The sequence below is a fragment of the Podarcis gaigeae genome (assembly GCF_964106915.1).
Source record: "Podarcis gaigeae genome assembly, chromosome: 12".
Lineage (NCBI taxonomy): Eukaryota > Metazoa > Chordata > Lepidosauria > Squamata > Lacertidae > Podarcis > Podarcis gaigeae.
In genome coordinates this window covers 44,023,035-44,035,623 of record NC_139688.1, presented here as the reverse complement: position 1 = coordinate 44,035,623, position 12,589 = coordinate 44,023,035, and the positions used below count along the sequence as shown (strand labels likewise).

Below are 12,589 nucleotides of genomic sequence, written 5' to 3'. Positions count from 1 at the left end.
TAGTGGTTTGGTTCTACTATTAGAAATACATAGACTGATAATTATGAAATTATTGTGAGGTTTAATAAGTTAACTGTTTATATTTACACAACTTTTCTGCTGTACTTTATTGGAAGGAGAAAAAATAATCCTTTCCTTAATAACAATTTAAACAATTTATTTAACTAAAATAATAGCATATGTATCCATGCCTGTTAGCTGATGTTTTTAAACATTTTTTTTAATATAAAAAAACCTTAGACTGAGTTTTAGCACACGTGAAAAACTTAAAACAAATCCTCATTTCCTGCTGAATAGCCTTTGGACTCTTAACGTGAATAGAAAACTATCTTTAGGGGGGGAAATTCTCCAAAAGCATTTTATTTTAAAAATCCAATTTAAATGGAAAAAAAATCTGATTTAAATAATAATAAAAATTATTATGGGACTTGAAGTCCAACATCATCTGTAGGGCCCCAGATTCCACAGCCCTGATTCTGGACTCTGAGGAAGCTGACAAGGAACTCGGCTACCTTAGTAAAAAAAAATTGAATGCATTACGAACATGCAACACCAGATGGCGGTGGAGAGCATAAAACCTTTCTATGCTATTTTACATACCGTTTTTTCTTTCTTTTCTTACAACGTTTAATTTCTTACTTACTTATAGCATGTTTTTCCCTGTGTGTAGATCTACCCAAGATCAACTTTGATGGCAGCAATTACTTTTTTTAAGACGAAGGGCACAAAAGGTCACAGTGCCAATTGTTTGCATTCTATGTCCATCCCACATGCCTGATGTGGTAACTGATCCACAGCCACCATATATACAACATGTATTCTTGTTTTAGTTCCTGATTTAGAAGAGGATGCTACTTAGATGCCTGTTTCTTCATGCGAATCACCTCCACTGGCAGCAGTCAAAATAGCTCCTTTTGTGGAATTTCTATATCCTATCCCAACAGCAGGGACGCGGGTGGTGCTGTGGGTTAAACCGCAGAGCCTAGGACTTGCCGATCAGAATGTTGGCGGTTTGAATCCCCCGACGGGGTCCTGCCAACCTAGCAGTTTGAAAGCACATCAAAGTGCAAGTAGATAAATAGGTACCACTCCAGTGGGAAGGTAAACGGCGTTTCCGTGCACTGCTCTGGTTCGCCAGAAGCGGCTTAGTCCTGCTGGCCACATGACCTGGAAGCTGTACGCCAGCTCACTCGGCTAATAAAGCGAGATGAGCGCTGCAACCCCAGAGTCGGTCACGACTGGACCTAATGATCAGGGGTCCTTTTACCTTTACCTTTATCCCAACAGCACAGAACAGCCTATGGCAACCTCTGGTGCCCAACCATGGATGGGGCTAGAGTTGCAGTCCAAAACATTTTGAGGCCACCAGGTTGGCAATGGCTGGCATAGAATAAGTGACACAACGGTGGCTTGTTACATGTTCACATTACCACTTAATGAGGGTGAAAGAGGAGAGCGCAAAATATGGTCTGAAGCTCAACATCAAAAAAACGAAGATCATGGCCACTGGTCCCATCACCTCCTGGTAAGTAGAAGGGGAAGAAATGGAGGCAGTGAGAGATTTTACTTTCTTGGGCTCTATGATCACTGCAGATGGTGACAGCAGCCACGAAATTAAAAGATGCCTGCTTCTGGGGAAAAATGCAATGTATGACAAACCTAGACAGCATCTTAAAAAGCAGAGACATCACCTTGCCGACAAAGGTCCATATAGTTAAAGCTATGGTTTTCCCAGTAGTGATGTATGGAAGTGAGAGCCGGACCATAAAGAAGGCTGATCGCTGAAGAATTGATGCTTTTGAATTATGGTGCTGGAGGAGACACTTGAGAGTCCCATGGACTGCAAGAAGATCAAATCTATCCATTCTTAAGGAAACCAGCCCTGAGTGCTCACTGGAAGGACAGATCCTGAAGCTGAGGCTCCAGTACTTTGGCCACCTCATGAGAAGAGAAGACTCCCTGGAAAAGACCCCGATGTTGGGAAAGATGGAGGGCACAAGGAGAAGGGGACGACAGAGGACAAGATGGTTGGACAGTGTTCTCGAAGCTACCAGCATGAGTTTGACCAAACTGCGGGAGGCAGTGGAAGACAGGAGTGCCTGTCATGCTCTGGTCCATGGGGTCACGAAGAGTCGGACACGACTAAACAACAACAAACCACTTCAGGGCACAGAAAAGTCCATCCCTGTCCTCCCCATGTGAGCTTTGAGCAGCAACACATCAAACAGTAATACCTTATTAAAACAACTACAGCATACCTATTGTATATGTGAACACAAATTGAAAACCTAGCATTGAAAACACACTGAGTGCACACTAAAGAGGAGTAAAAAAACCGAGTATGGATACAGCCTAAATCTTCTTTAAGTAAAGGAGGCACTGGTGGATCATATCCTTTTGCTGGCGAAATGGCATCAAAAGTTGCATTAAAGTTTTAAAAGTTGTTTTGCATAAGCAAAGGAAAAACCCCAAATCTAGATGGGAAAGCTAGAAATATAAAAGCATAGCCTACTGATTTAATTGCATCACAACAGCAGCGCCATTTAACAGAGTGGCTTCCCGTGAAGTTACAAGTGAGATAAGGGGCGAACAATATTTTTACAAGTGAATTATGAGCAATAAGGATGATCCAATAAAGGCATATGAGTGTGATTTCTTAATGCACTATGTCTGCAATAATCAGCCTCCGTGCAGCAGCAATGAGGCAAACGTACTTCAAAGCACCATTAGATTATTGAATGCGCACAGTGGGCTTGCAAGTGCACTTACAGCTCATCAAATTAAGCCCCCCCAAAAAAAGGACAAATGGAGAGCAATCAAGGCTGCAAAGCATCTCATTTGCAGGGGTGCAGAGCCCAAAATGATATGATTAAAAATGTATCTATATGCTTTTAAGGAAATGACATTGATCCCTGAAGGAGTAAATGGTAAAGATACCCCGCCCTCCTTGTTATTGCAAGCCTGGGTAGACGGAGATTGTGCCTGTGTGTAACCTCAGAACGATATCTGAAAGAAACCGCCACATGGAAAAGTTCTCCCATGGCACCTCTGGGTGTGATGGCAGCAATAGGAAGCAGCTCCTATTGGGCCGATTGTCCCAATAAAACGTTTAAGGGAGGCAGAACCCCACAAAGTTGATGGGCATTCCCATTCAATTTTTTTGCATGCACCGTGTCTTGCGATTTGATTATGTGCGGCAAGGGGCTTACCTGCTCCCCCAATATTTCTTTGTTAAACTTTTATTTATGCCATTTTAACAGCTTTTATAAGGGACGCAATTGGCGCTGTGGGTTAAACCACAGAGCCTAGGACTTGCCGATCAGAAGGTCGACGGTTCGAATCCCCACACAGGGTGAGCTCCCGTTGCTCAGTCCCTGCTCCTTTTTTTACTGGGGACTTTTTAGTTTAGAGAAGAGGCAAGCAGGAGGGGACAGGCTCAAAGTTTATAAACTTATGCAAGGCATGAAAAAAGCGGAAGATGAACAGGGATATAAGTAATACTGTTGACTGCTGAGGAGAGACAACCTGGAATCGCCTTTTGCAATTCCTATGCGTTTAGGAGGTTGGGGTTCACCTTTTTTTGGAAAAAGAGTGTGTTGGTTAATGGAGGAACATTAAATGGGCATTAAAGCCGTTGTGGAAAGACTTGTGGGTGGCAAAAGGGAGTCAAGCTGGATTGACCTAAGGTTAACCAGACGTCCCTGTTTCCTGGGGACAGTCCCCGGATTTACAAATCAGCCCCCTGACAAAATCCATCTATTTAGTAGGAAGTTGAAAAGTCTCCTGGATTCATTGAAAAAAATCTGGTAACCTTAGATTGACCTCTTTCTCCGGACTGTTGGATGTAGAATCCAGAGAGAACTAGGCAGGGGGGCCTAGAAGGTCAATCTGTGATGCAGGAGAGCATGGCATTCCTAGAGCCTGAATGGTTCAAGCGTAGGGGGGAAAAGGTAAAGGACCCCTGGACGGTTAGGTCTAGTCAAAGGTGACTATGGGGTTGCGGCGCTCATCTCACTTTCAGGCCAAGGGAGCTGGCGTTTGTCCACAGACAGCTTTCCGGGTCATGTGGCCAGCAGGACTAAACCGCTTTTCCTGTTCTAAACAACACATGAAGGAAAGACCAGGGAACATCTCGATTAGCTGGATGTCCTAGTCTCTCTCAACACTGCTGTAGGAATTAGAACTACAGTGGTACCTCGGGTTACATTCACTTCAGGTTACAGACACTTCACTTTACAGACTCCGCTAACCCAGAAATAGTACCTCGGGTTAAGAACTTTGCTTCAGGATGAGAACAGTAATCGTGCTCTGGCGGCATGGCAGCAGCAGGAGGCCCCATTAGCTAAAGTGGCGCTTCAGGTTGAGAACGGAATTAACGGAATTATGAATTAAGTACTTAACCCGAGGTACCACTGTACTCCGTTTACACTGCTCTTAGCTAATACTTGTGTGCCAGGTTCCTTCAATATAACTGCACCCTTTGCAACCCCGTTTTTTTGACGTTCAACTTCTTATTTCGCCGCCTCTGTAACAGAGTCTTCACAAACCTTCAAAGACAAGGTAGCTAGGACAAGGTAGCAGGAAAGAGTTGATAATCTATAACAGACGGTGGACTGTTCTGTTTCAGGATAAACTCCCTATGATAATACTGAGCAACAGGTATTGCAGCTGAACCGTGAATGGCATTATTATCACAGGTCAATATAAAGATGTTGCCTTTGGAATCGATAAATATGTTGCCTCTGATCTCATTTAGAAATCTGAAGATGCAGCCATTGTCTACAAGGGACATTTCTGGCAGATCTGTTCTTCTATGCTCCAGTTGCACCCCAAATGAGATTTTAAGAAATGGGACAAGAATATCAGCCACACCAGTGGCTTACTCTTTTAGTATGTGCTGAGCTAACTGAGCCCAAAGCCCTGGCTTTAACCACATACATGCATGTCTACAGATTAATAGCGCCATCTGCTGGAAGGAAGTCAACACTTCCTGAATATGTGCTAACTTAGAAACAACAGAGAAAATAAAGCAGAGTTTAGTAACTGGTCCTAACTCTATTCCTTATCCAAAGGACAGAGAAGGAGATAGAGAATTACACAGTGAGATATAAGCTGATCAGCAAATACATTCAAATAAACTTAATAGCACTTTTCGTGAAATTAAAAGCATATTTCTGCTCTGTGCATAAACATGATAGGCATTGAGGAGGCTGCCATTCACTGAGAGAAGATGAAGATCAAAGTGCTTAAAAGTGACGGCTAAACAGCACATAACACACAACTTCAATTTAATGAGGCAACCTGGCACACTTCTTCATAAACGCATCTGAAATTCATTGGAATTTAGTTCAGTCTGAACACAGACACCCCACGCAGCTTGCCTCCTGGCTGAGGAATGGTAAACACAAGTAATAAATGATAAGGAGTCACATTCTGTCACTCTCAACCATCAATTAAATACTGAATAGATGCTGTCCTGCAGAGGCAAAGGTCTGCCAGCTGTCTTGGCCAATGCCAGTTTCCATTAAATCCTGTTACTGAAGGAGCTTGTCAAACCAGGGCATCACACATGAATCAGGCCTAACAGGCTTACATTGTGAGGGGGCAACCCCCCCCCCCACTTTGTAGAAGGGATCCCAGTGCAGCTGCCCCCCCCCATAGGCACTTAATGCATGGCCATTCAAGATTCAGCTCAGTATCATACCGCTTTAAACAGCCGTAGAACCCCCAAGGAATCCTGGGAAGTGTAGTTTTTTTACAGGTGCTGGTCCTTGTTAGGTCCCAACTAGGGAACATGGGTGGCGTTATGGTCTAAACCACTGGGCCTCTTGAGCTTGCCAATCAGAAGGTCGGCGGTTCGAATCCCCGCGACGGAGTGAGCTCCTGTTGCTCGGTCCCAGCTCCTGCCAACGTAGCAGCTTGAAAGCACGCCAGTGGAAGTAGATAAATAGTTACCACTGTGGCGGGAAGGTAATTGGCATTTCCATGCACTCTGGCATTCATCACGGTCCTCTGTGCATCAGTAGCGGTTTAGCCATGCTGACTACATGAACTGGAAAGCTGTCTGTAGATAAACGCCGGGTCCCTCCGCCTGAAAAGCGAGATGAGCACTGTAACCCCATAGTCAAATTCAAATGACTTAACCATTTAGGGGTCCTTTACCTTTTTACCGGGGGGAGGCACTATTTCTCTCACAGAGATACAGTCGCCAGAGTTTCCTGGGAAGAGGGATTGGTTGCTAAACCACACTGGGAACAACCCCTGTAATAAACTACAATTCACAGGATTATTTGGGGGGGGGGCATGACTGTTTAAAATGGGATGATACTGCTTTAAATGTACAATGTGGATGGAATCAAAGTTCCAACGACACTTAACAGGACAGATTAAAATATACAGATGTGATTTATGCAGCTATATCGCCACTAAGCAGCTTCCTAGTCCAAAAGCGTTTTTAAATACGTACCGTCCGGAGTGTCTGTGGGCTGTTGTCACTGTTGTGGTGCATGGGAAATAGTTCTGTACTTTACCGAGATGTGCTGATAACATCGGCTAGAGAAATTTGTAGCTTGACACCGAAGTTGACATGGTCTAGGAACTGTACTGGTTTAGAATGGGGGTAATTTTAATGACATCCTTCAAATTCACATTATTTGCCTGTTGTTGTTGTTTACATTTTTTGGTGTGTTGTGTGAACGGTGTTATTTGAACTTTAGGCCTTTTGATGTTTACATTTGATGCCATTTTAAATGTGTTGTGGGGGGTGGGTGGGGAGGGTTTTGTTTTGTTCGTTTTTATTATGTATTTTGTTTTGGGTTGTTTTTTTTTGGTCTTGTAGTATTATGTTATGAACCACCCTGAGATCTACAGATGGAGCGTGGTATACAAATTTAATAATAATAATAATAATAATAATAATAATAATAATAATAACAATAATTTCATTATTTGTCATCTTTGGATGAAGAACAGTTAACAATATTTTAAATAAATAAAGGCATAAATAAATTTTAGGGCCCATTACAACAACAAGCAACAACAACAACAACAACAACATATTATTTATATCCCACCCATCTGGGCAGCTCCCAACAGAATATTAAAAACACGATAAAACATCAGACATTCAAAACTTCCCTAAACAGGGTTGCCTTCAGATGTCTTCTAAAAGTCAAATAGTTGTTTATTTCCTTGGCATCTGAGGGGAGGGCGTTCCACAGGGCATGTGCCACTACCAAGAAGGCCCTTTGCCTTCTTCTCACATCTCACAGTGAGGAAACCACCAGAAGGCCCTCGGCGGTGGACCTCAGTGTCTGGGCTGAACAATGGGGGTGGAGTCGCTCCTTCAGGTGTACTGGGCCGAGGCCATTTACTAATTGGAGTAGGGTAATGTCCATGTTATTTCAAATCTAAAGCCTTATTGAATTCTCTGTAGAAACCAGGGTCTACTTCATCCTAGCTATCAAAACTTAGCTTGCCATGGAAAACCAGTTTTAAGAATCTACAGACAGCAGTTACTAGATCGGTACCTGGCAGAGCTACCTAGAATGTGCTGTTCCTCAGCTCAACTGCTGCTCTCTCAAATACTAATCAGACATAATGTTAACGGCATCTATGATTGGCATTATTCTTCTAAGTACTTGTGGCACCACTTGCTGCTCAAATCATCTTCGCTTGAGAGGAGGGAAATGGGCCAGGAGACAGTACAGATGTCTCTGAGCAGAAAATGACAGATAAGGAATTGCTTTAAGGGTTATATGAGCTATTGTTACAAAGCAAACAATAATCACAGAATAGTAGGGTTGGAAGGGACCATGAGGGTGATCTAGTCCAACCCGCTGCAATGTGGGAATCTTCTGCCCAATGTGGGGTTAGAATACACAACCCACAGATTAATAGTATCATGCTCAACAGACTGAGCCATCTGGTGTGGTATTCTAAATTCAGTTGAAAGGATCACTTTAAGAAAAATAGTTTTGTGTTTTTTTAAAAAACCAATGACTATAAACTTCCAGAGAACATGAGTCTTCCTTCTGGATTTGAACAAAGGTTCATTTACTTCAGAATCCCGTTCTTCACAGCGGTGACCAAAATGCTTCTCAAAAGCCCATGTGCAGGGCATGAGGCTAGGATGCATGAGAAATTTGATTTACATAAATTCCAGGGTGACCCAGCCCAATTCACATCTCCTCTAGGCAGATGTGTAAATTGGAACATAATTTCACACTTCTCCAAATTTACAAACATATTATAAAACTGCAAAAGTGCCAATACGTATGTAACATGCAGATGAAGCATTTCATGAGACCAGATATGGGACTGAGAAACCGATCACTCCTGTAGTTATATAATATGTACAGGCTTCCAAATGATAGTATTGTTTTGGATGTAGCCCTTAACTCCTGGGATCCAGAAAGTACCTTAGGGAAGCTGGCTAGCTCATTCTGTGATTTTTGGCAGAGCAAGGCTAAAAGATAAGGCTGTGTTGCAATCTGCTATAACTCCCTAGACATCATTTCACAAAGGCACTCTACACGAACAAACACATATCCTTAAATATTATCCCAAAATAACTATTTGGCTAGCTAACGGTTCAAATCCCTAAATATCTAACAAAGCATTTCTGGACCTGCATTGGGCACTTCCAGCAATTTAATCAAAAGGGTCATGGAAAGAATCACAGAACAGTCCTTTGTTGTCTCGACCTTGCAGGGCTTGCCCATACTAGCAGAGAGTTTTGAAGATGGTGCGATTGGGTGGAGCTAGACTGACGAATTTCTACCCATCACGGATATTGTTCAATGGTATTGGAAGCCTTGGAAGAGGGGAAGAACGGTGACCTTGCTGCACCTTTTATAATCAAGTGATACCACAAGGCTGATGGTTGCAGCAAGTTCTCCATCAGTTGTGGTCAGCCTTTGGCTTTCCAGATGTTCGTGAACCTCCCATCGGCCCCAGCAAGCATGGCCAATGGGCAGGGATAGAGCAAGCTGTAGTCTAGCAACATCTGGGAAGCCAAATGTTCCCCATATGACTCTATTAGGGAAAGGTTGAGCTCTCAGTAGAGGTGGGTCAGGATATAGCTATATCTCCCCAGACCAGACCATTTTAATCTCTTTGCCAGATATATTCAGGAAATCCAGTGTCTCAGATAAGGATTCAAGGTCCTTATTCTGTGACACACCCCTTAATAATACGTTGTAGTGCTGGGCAACACCTTCCCCCTTCCTGGATTTGATTTGGACTTGGGCTTGGTTAATCTTGAATCCAAATTAGACTCCTTTGTGCTTCTGATGACATATCATGGGGAACAAGAGAGAGTTTGAATCTTCTGAGCCCTCCTTCTGACCTGGCTGCAGTGCCATTGCTTCAGCAGAAATGGAGATAGCAGCAAGGAGGGATGCAGAAGACCTCCTCCTTCTCCCTCCTTGGCCCTTGGAAGTTTGAATTCTACTGAGGAAGCTTCCCATGTGTCAGGGAGGGCAGAAGAGGGTCGGGCTGGGCAATATACTGTGGTACCTCGGGATAAGAACTTAATTCGTTCTGAAGGTCCATTCTTAACCTGAAACTGTTCTTAACCTGAAGCACCACTTTAGCTAATGGGGCCTTGCACTGCTGCTGTGCAGCCGCCGCGCGATTTCTGTTCTCATCCTGAAGCAAAGTTCTTAACCCGAGGTACTATTTCTGGGTTAGTGGAGTCTGTAACCTGAAGCGTCTGTAACCTGAAGCGTCTGTAACTCGAGGTACCACTGTATTGTCCAAAACTGGTTTGAAGTCCATATTGCTTTAATAATTTTTGACCTGGCAATATATTGCAAGTTGTGATGTGTATTAGGGTTGCGTGATGTCTGGCTTTCAACATTGTGATATATATATATATATATATCCAACTAAACATTGTGATCTCTGAAATAAGGATGTTACTATGTAGAGGCTAATGGAATAATGTCCTGGCAACTGCTACTATTTAGGGGCCTAAAACCAATACATTTTTACTTACCTTTAATACGTTGTTACAACTGTTGTTTTACAATACAGAGCAACAGGGATGGAAGAAATCAGGAAAGAAGCAATGATTGGCTTCATCCACACCCACACCCACATTACAATTTTTTACATAACACACACACACACATCATGATTCACGATATGTCATCATGTTGAATATTATGAAATCAAACTGATTTTTGACAACTTATCAATACATTGCCCAGCTCGTGTGTGTGTGTGTGTGTGCGCGTGCGCGTGTGTGCGTGCGCACGCTATGCTAAAAAGATGATGTAAGGATAACTGTAAAGCCAGCCAATGCCTCTACATAGCTCCATCCTTATTTTAGGCATTGTGATATATCGGTATATTTAATGGGTGATATATCACAATGTTGAAAACCAAATATTGCTCAGTCCTGTCTGTGCTAACATGAGTGGGTAGAAGCAGGGAGTTAGGGGGTCACTTGTTCAGAATGCTGGTGGGCTTTATAAGCATGCAAAATTTATATTAAACCAGATCCCCACTTGCATGTAGCCATGTGACCCTGATAAGAGGAAACTTTCATTCCTGTAGCTAAAAACTCAAGACAGTGCTGTAACATTTGCCTGCAGCTCCCTTGAGGCCCAGCTAAATTTCAGTTCCCGTCCATATCCGTAACTCTAAAAAGACAAAAACTGTAGCTCAAGCATCCCCAGAAACAGTATATAAAACGTATATAAAAATAAATCAAAGCACTTAACGGGTGTGTATGCAGCATAAGCACAGCATAAGAACAGACAATTTTAAGTTGAGGAAAAGAAACTATATTGAAAGGAAAGAGGAGGTGGTCGCTCCTTGTGGGTATCTGGAGAACTGGCAGTTTAGATGAAAGGTCAAACTGCTAAGAGAGCTTGCTTGGAATAAGTTTGTGTGCTGTTGGGAATTCCCAAAGTAACTGGGAAGGAAAGCAGAAGTTCAACTTTGTTTTTGTCTTATCGTCCAAAGTAGCATATTCCTTCCACTTGGAGGGCTAGCTTTGTTTTTTGTTTTAAATTACCAAATAGCTATGAAGAGGGGAAATAGAGAAAATGCTATGTAAAAAAGTGAGATACCACTCCCTTAAGCAGGCTAGCGTTGGCATAAGGAGTGAAGCAAGAAGTACATAATGCAGATATGCTTGGAAAAGAATCGGGCTGCCTTATATGATTCTGGAGTTCATGTCAAAGTAGCACAGCTACTAAATAGGAAATCTATTTTCACTGCTATTGACAGTGCTTTTCTTCTAGGGGAAAAAGGTGTCAGTACTGCGTACTCTTGAGTAAACCCCCTCCCCCCCCCCGAAAAAAGCAATGGTGTTTCGCTTGGGTTTGTGTGTAATGGTATACACAATTTGTTTTATTGTCGCTAGAGCGTGAGACTCTTGATCTCAGTCATGGGCTTGAGCTGCACATTGGGCAAAGATTCCTGCATTGCAGGCAGTGGCATGTGGTCATTGGACTAAGGGGACTAGGCAAGTCACCTTAATGTTTCCCTGGTGCTCCCTTCTCAAAGCCTGGAAGGCTAAGGGAGGAAGATGCGAGGCTCTGATGGGTCCAAGATCCATCCTGCCATCTTCCCAAAGCCCATCTGGCTTTTGGAAGGTGACAGAAGGGCTTCAGCATCCTGTCAGAGCCCTGACACCTCCTTCACAAAGCTGGGAAGCTTCTGTCTGGCTTAGGGTGGGAGGTGCAATGCTCACATGCACGACGACAAATGTCACACTCATTACATTGACCCCTCACGCCCCTCGCAAGCTAGAGCCTCTGGCCCTAACTGTTTCCCTTTGAAAAATTTCACTGCGCGCCACTGATAGCAGGGGGTCCAACTTCCAACTCTACGATTCTACGATTCTAAATCTTCTGTTTACATTAAGAAAGGAATAATGGGGTGATATAGAGCTGCGGTGAGGAACCTCAAGCTAAGTGCCTTTTCCCGTTCTTTCCGTCTAGCCTTCAAGATTACACCAGGGTGGAATCTATACACATATTAAAAAAATAAAAATAAAAATGTGAAAATGCTGTATTTTAAAACGTTTTGAAAAAATACATTGAAATTTGCATAGCTCACTTTCACCATCTAGTGTCACATTTGTATATTGCAGTTTACAACATATTTTAAATGTTTAATTTGCAGCTGTGTGGCTGAGTCCCAGGCCATGGCCCCTCATCATCCGGGAATTGTTTTGCCTGGCTGAAGATCATCCTTGAACTGAAGTAATGAATGCCTCTTGCTTCCTTGGACGAAGGGTGGAGGTGTGTGTGTGTGCGTGCGCTGAGAAACCTCTGGAATGCAGCCTACTCTTCAAAGGTAAGTGTGACATCCACGTCTCTGCTCATGTTTGCCTTGCGTCCGTCCTCCCATTGTAGCCCCCCATTGCCTGTGATTAAGTACAAACGAAAAAGCGTGTCCTTGGGGGTAGACCGAGGGACAGAAAAGTTAACGCACAAATATAAAGAGGGAAGATGTCCATTAATGTTAAGATAATATATAATTAAATAATTTTAAACTTCTGCACTAGAAATATATGGAAAAGTCAGCCTTTCATTCTAGGACTTGCCCTAGGTCTAGCAAAAGGATAAAT

General features: G+C 43.0%; 1 long non-coding RNA gene across 3 annotated transcripts in view; it reads left to right on the top strand.

The window, feature by feature from the left end:
* Window positions 1-12,589, top strand: part of LOC310828464 — a 167,228-nt gene that overhangs the window by 147,302 nt on the left and 7,337 nt on the right. For all 3 annotated transcript variants that reach the window (XR_014556909.1, XR_014556910.1, XR_014556911.1), the window contains one exon: window positions 12,142-12,315. This is a non-coding gene — a long non-coding RNA (uncharacterized lncRNA). The remainder of the gene's footprint in view (window positions 1-12,141; window positions 12,316-12,589) is intronic.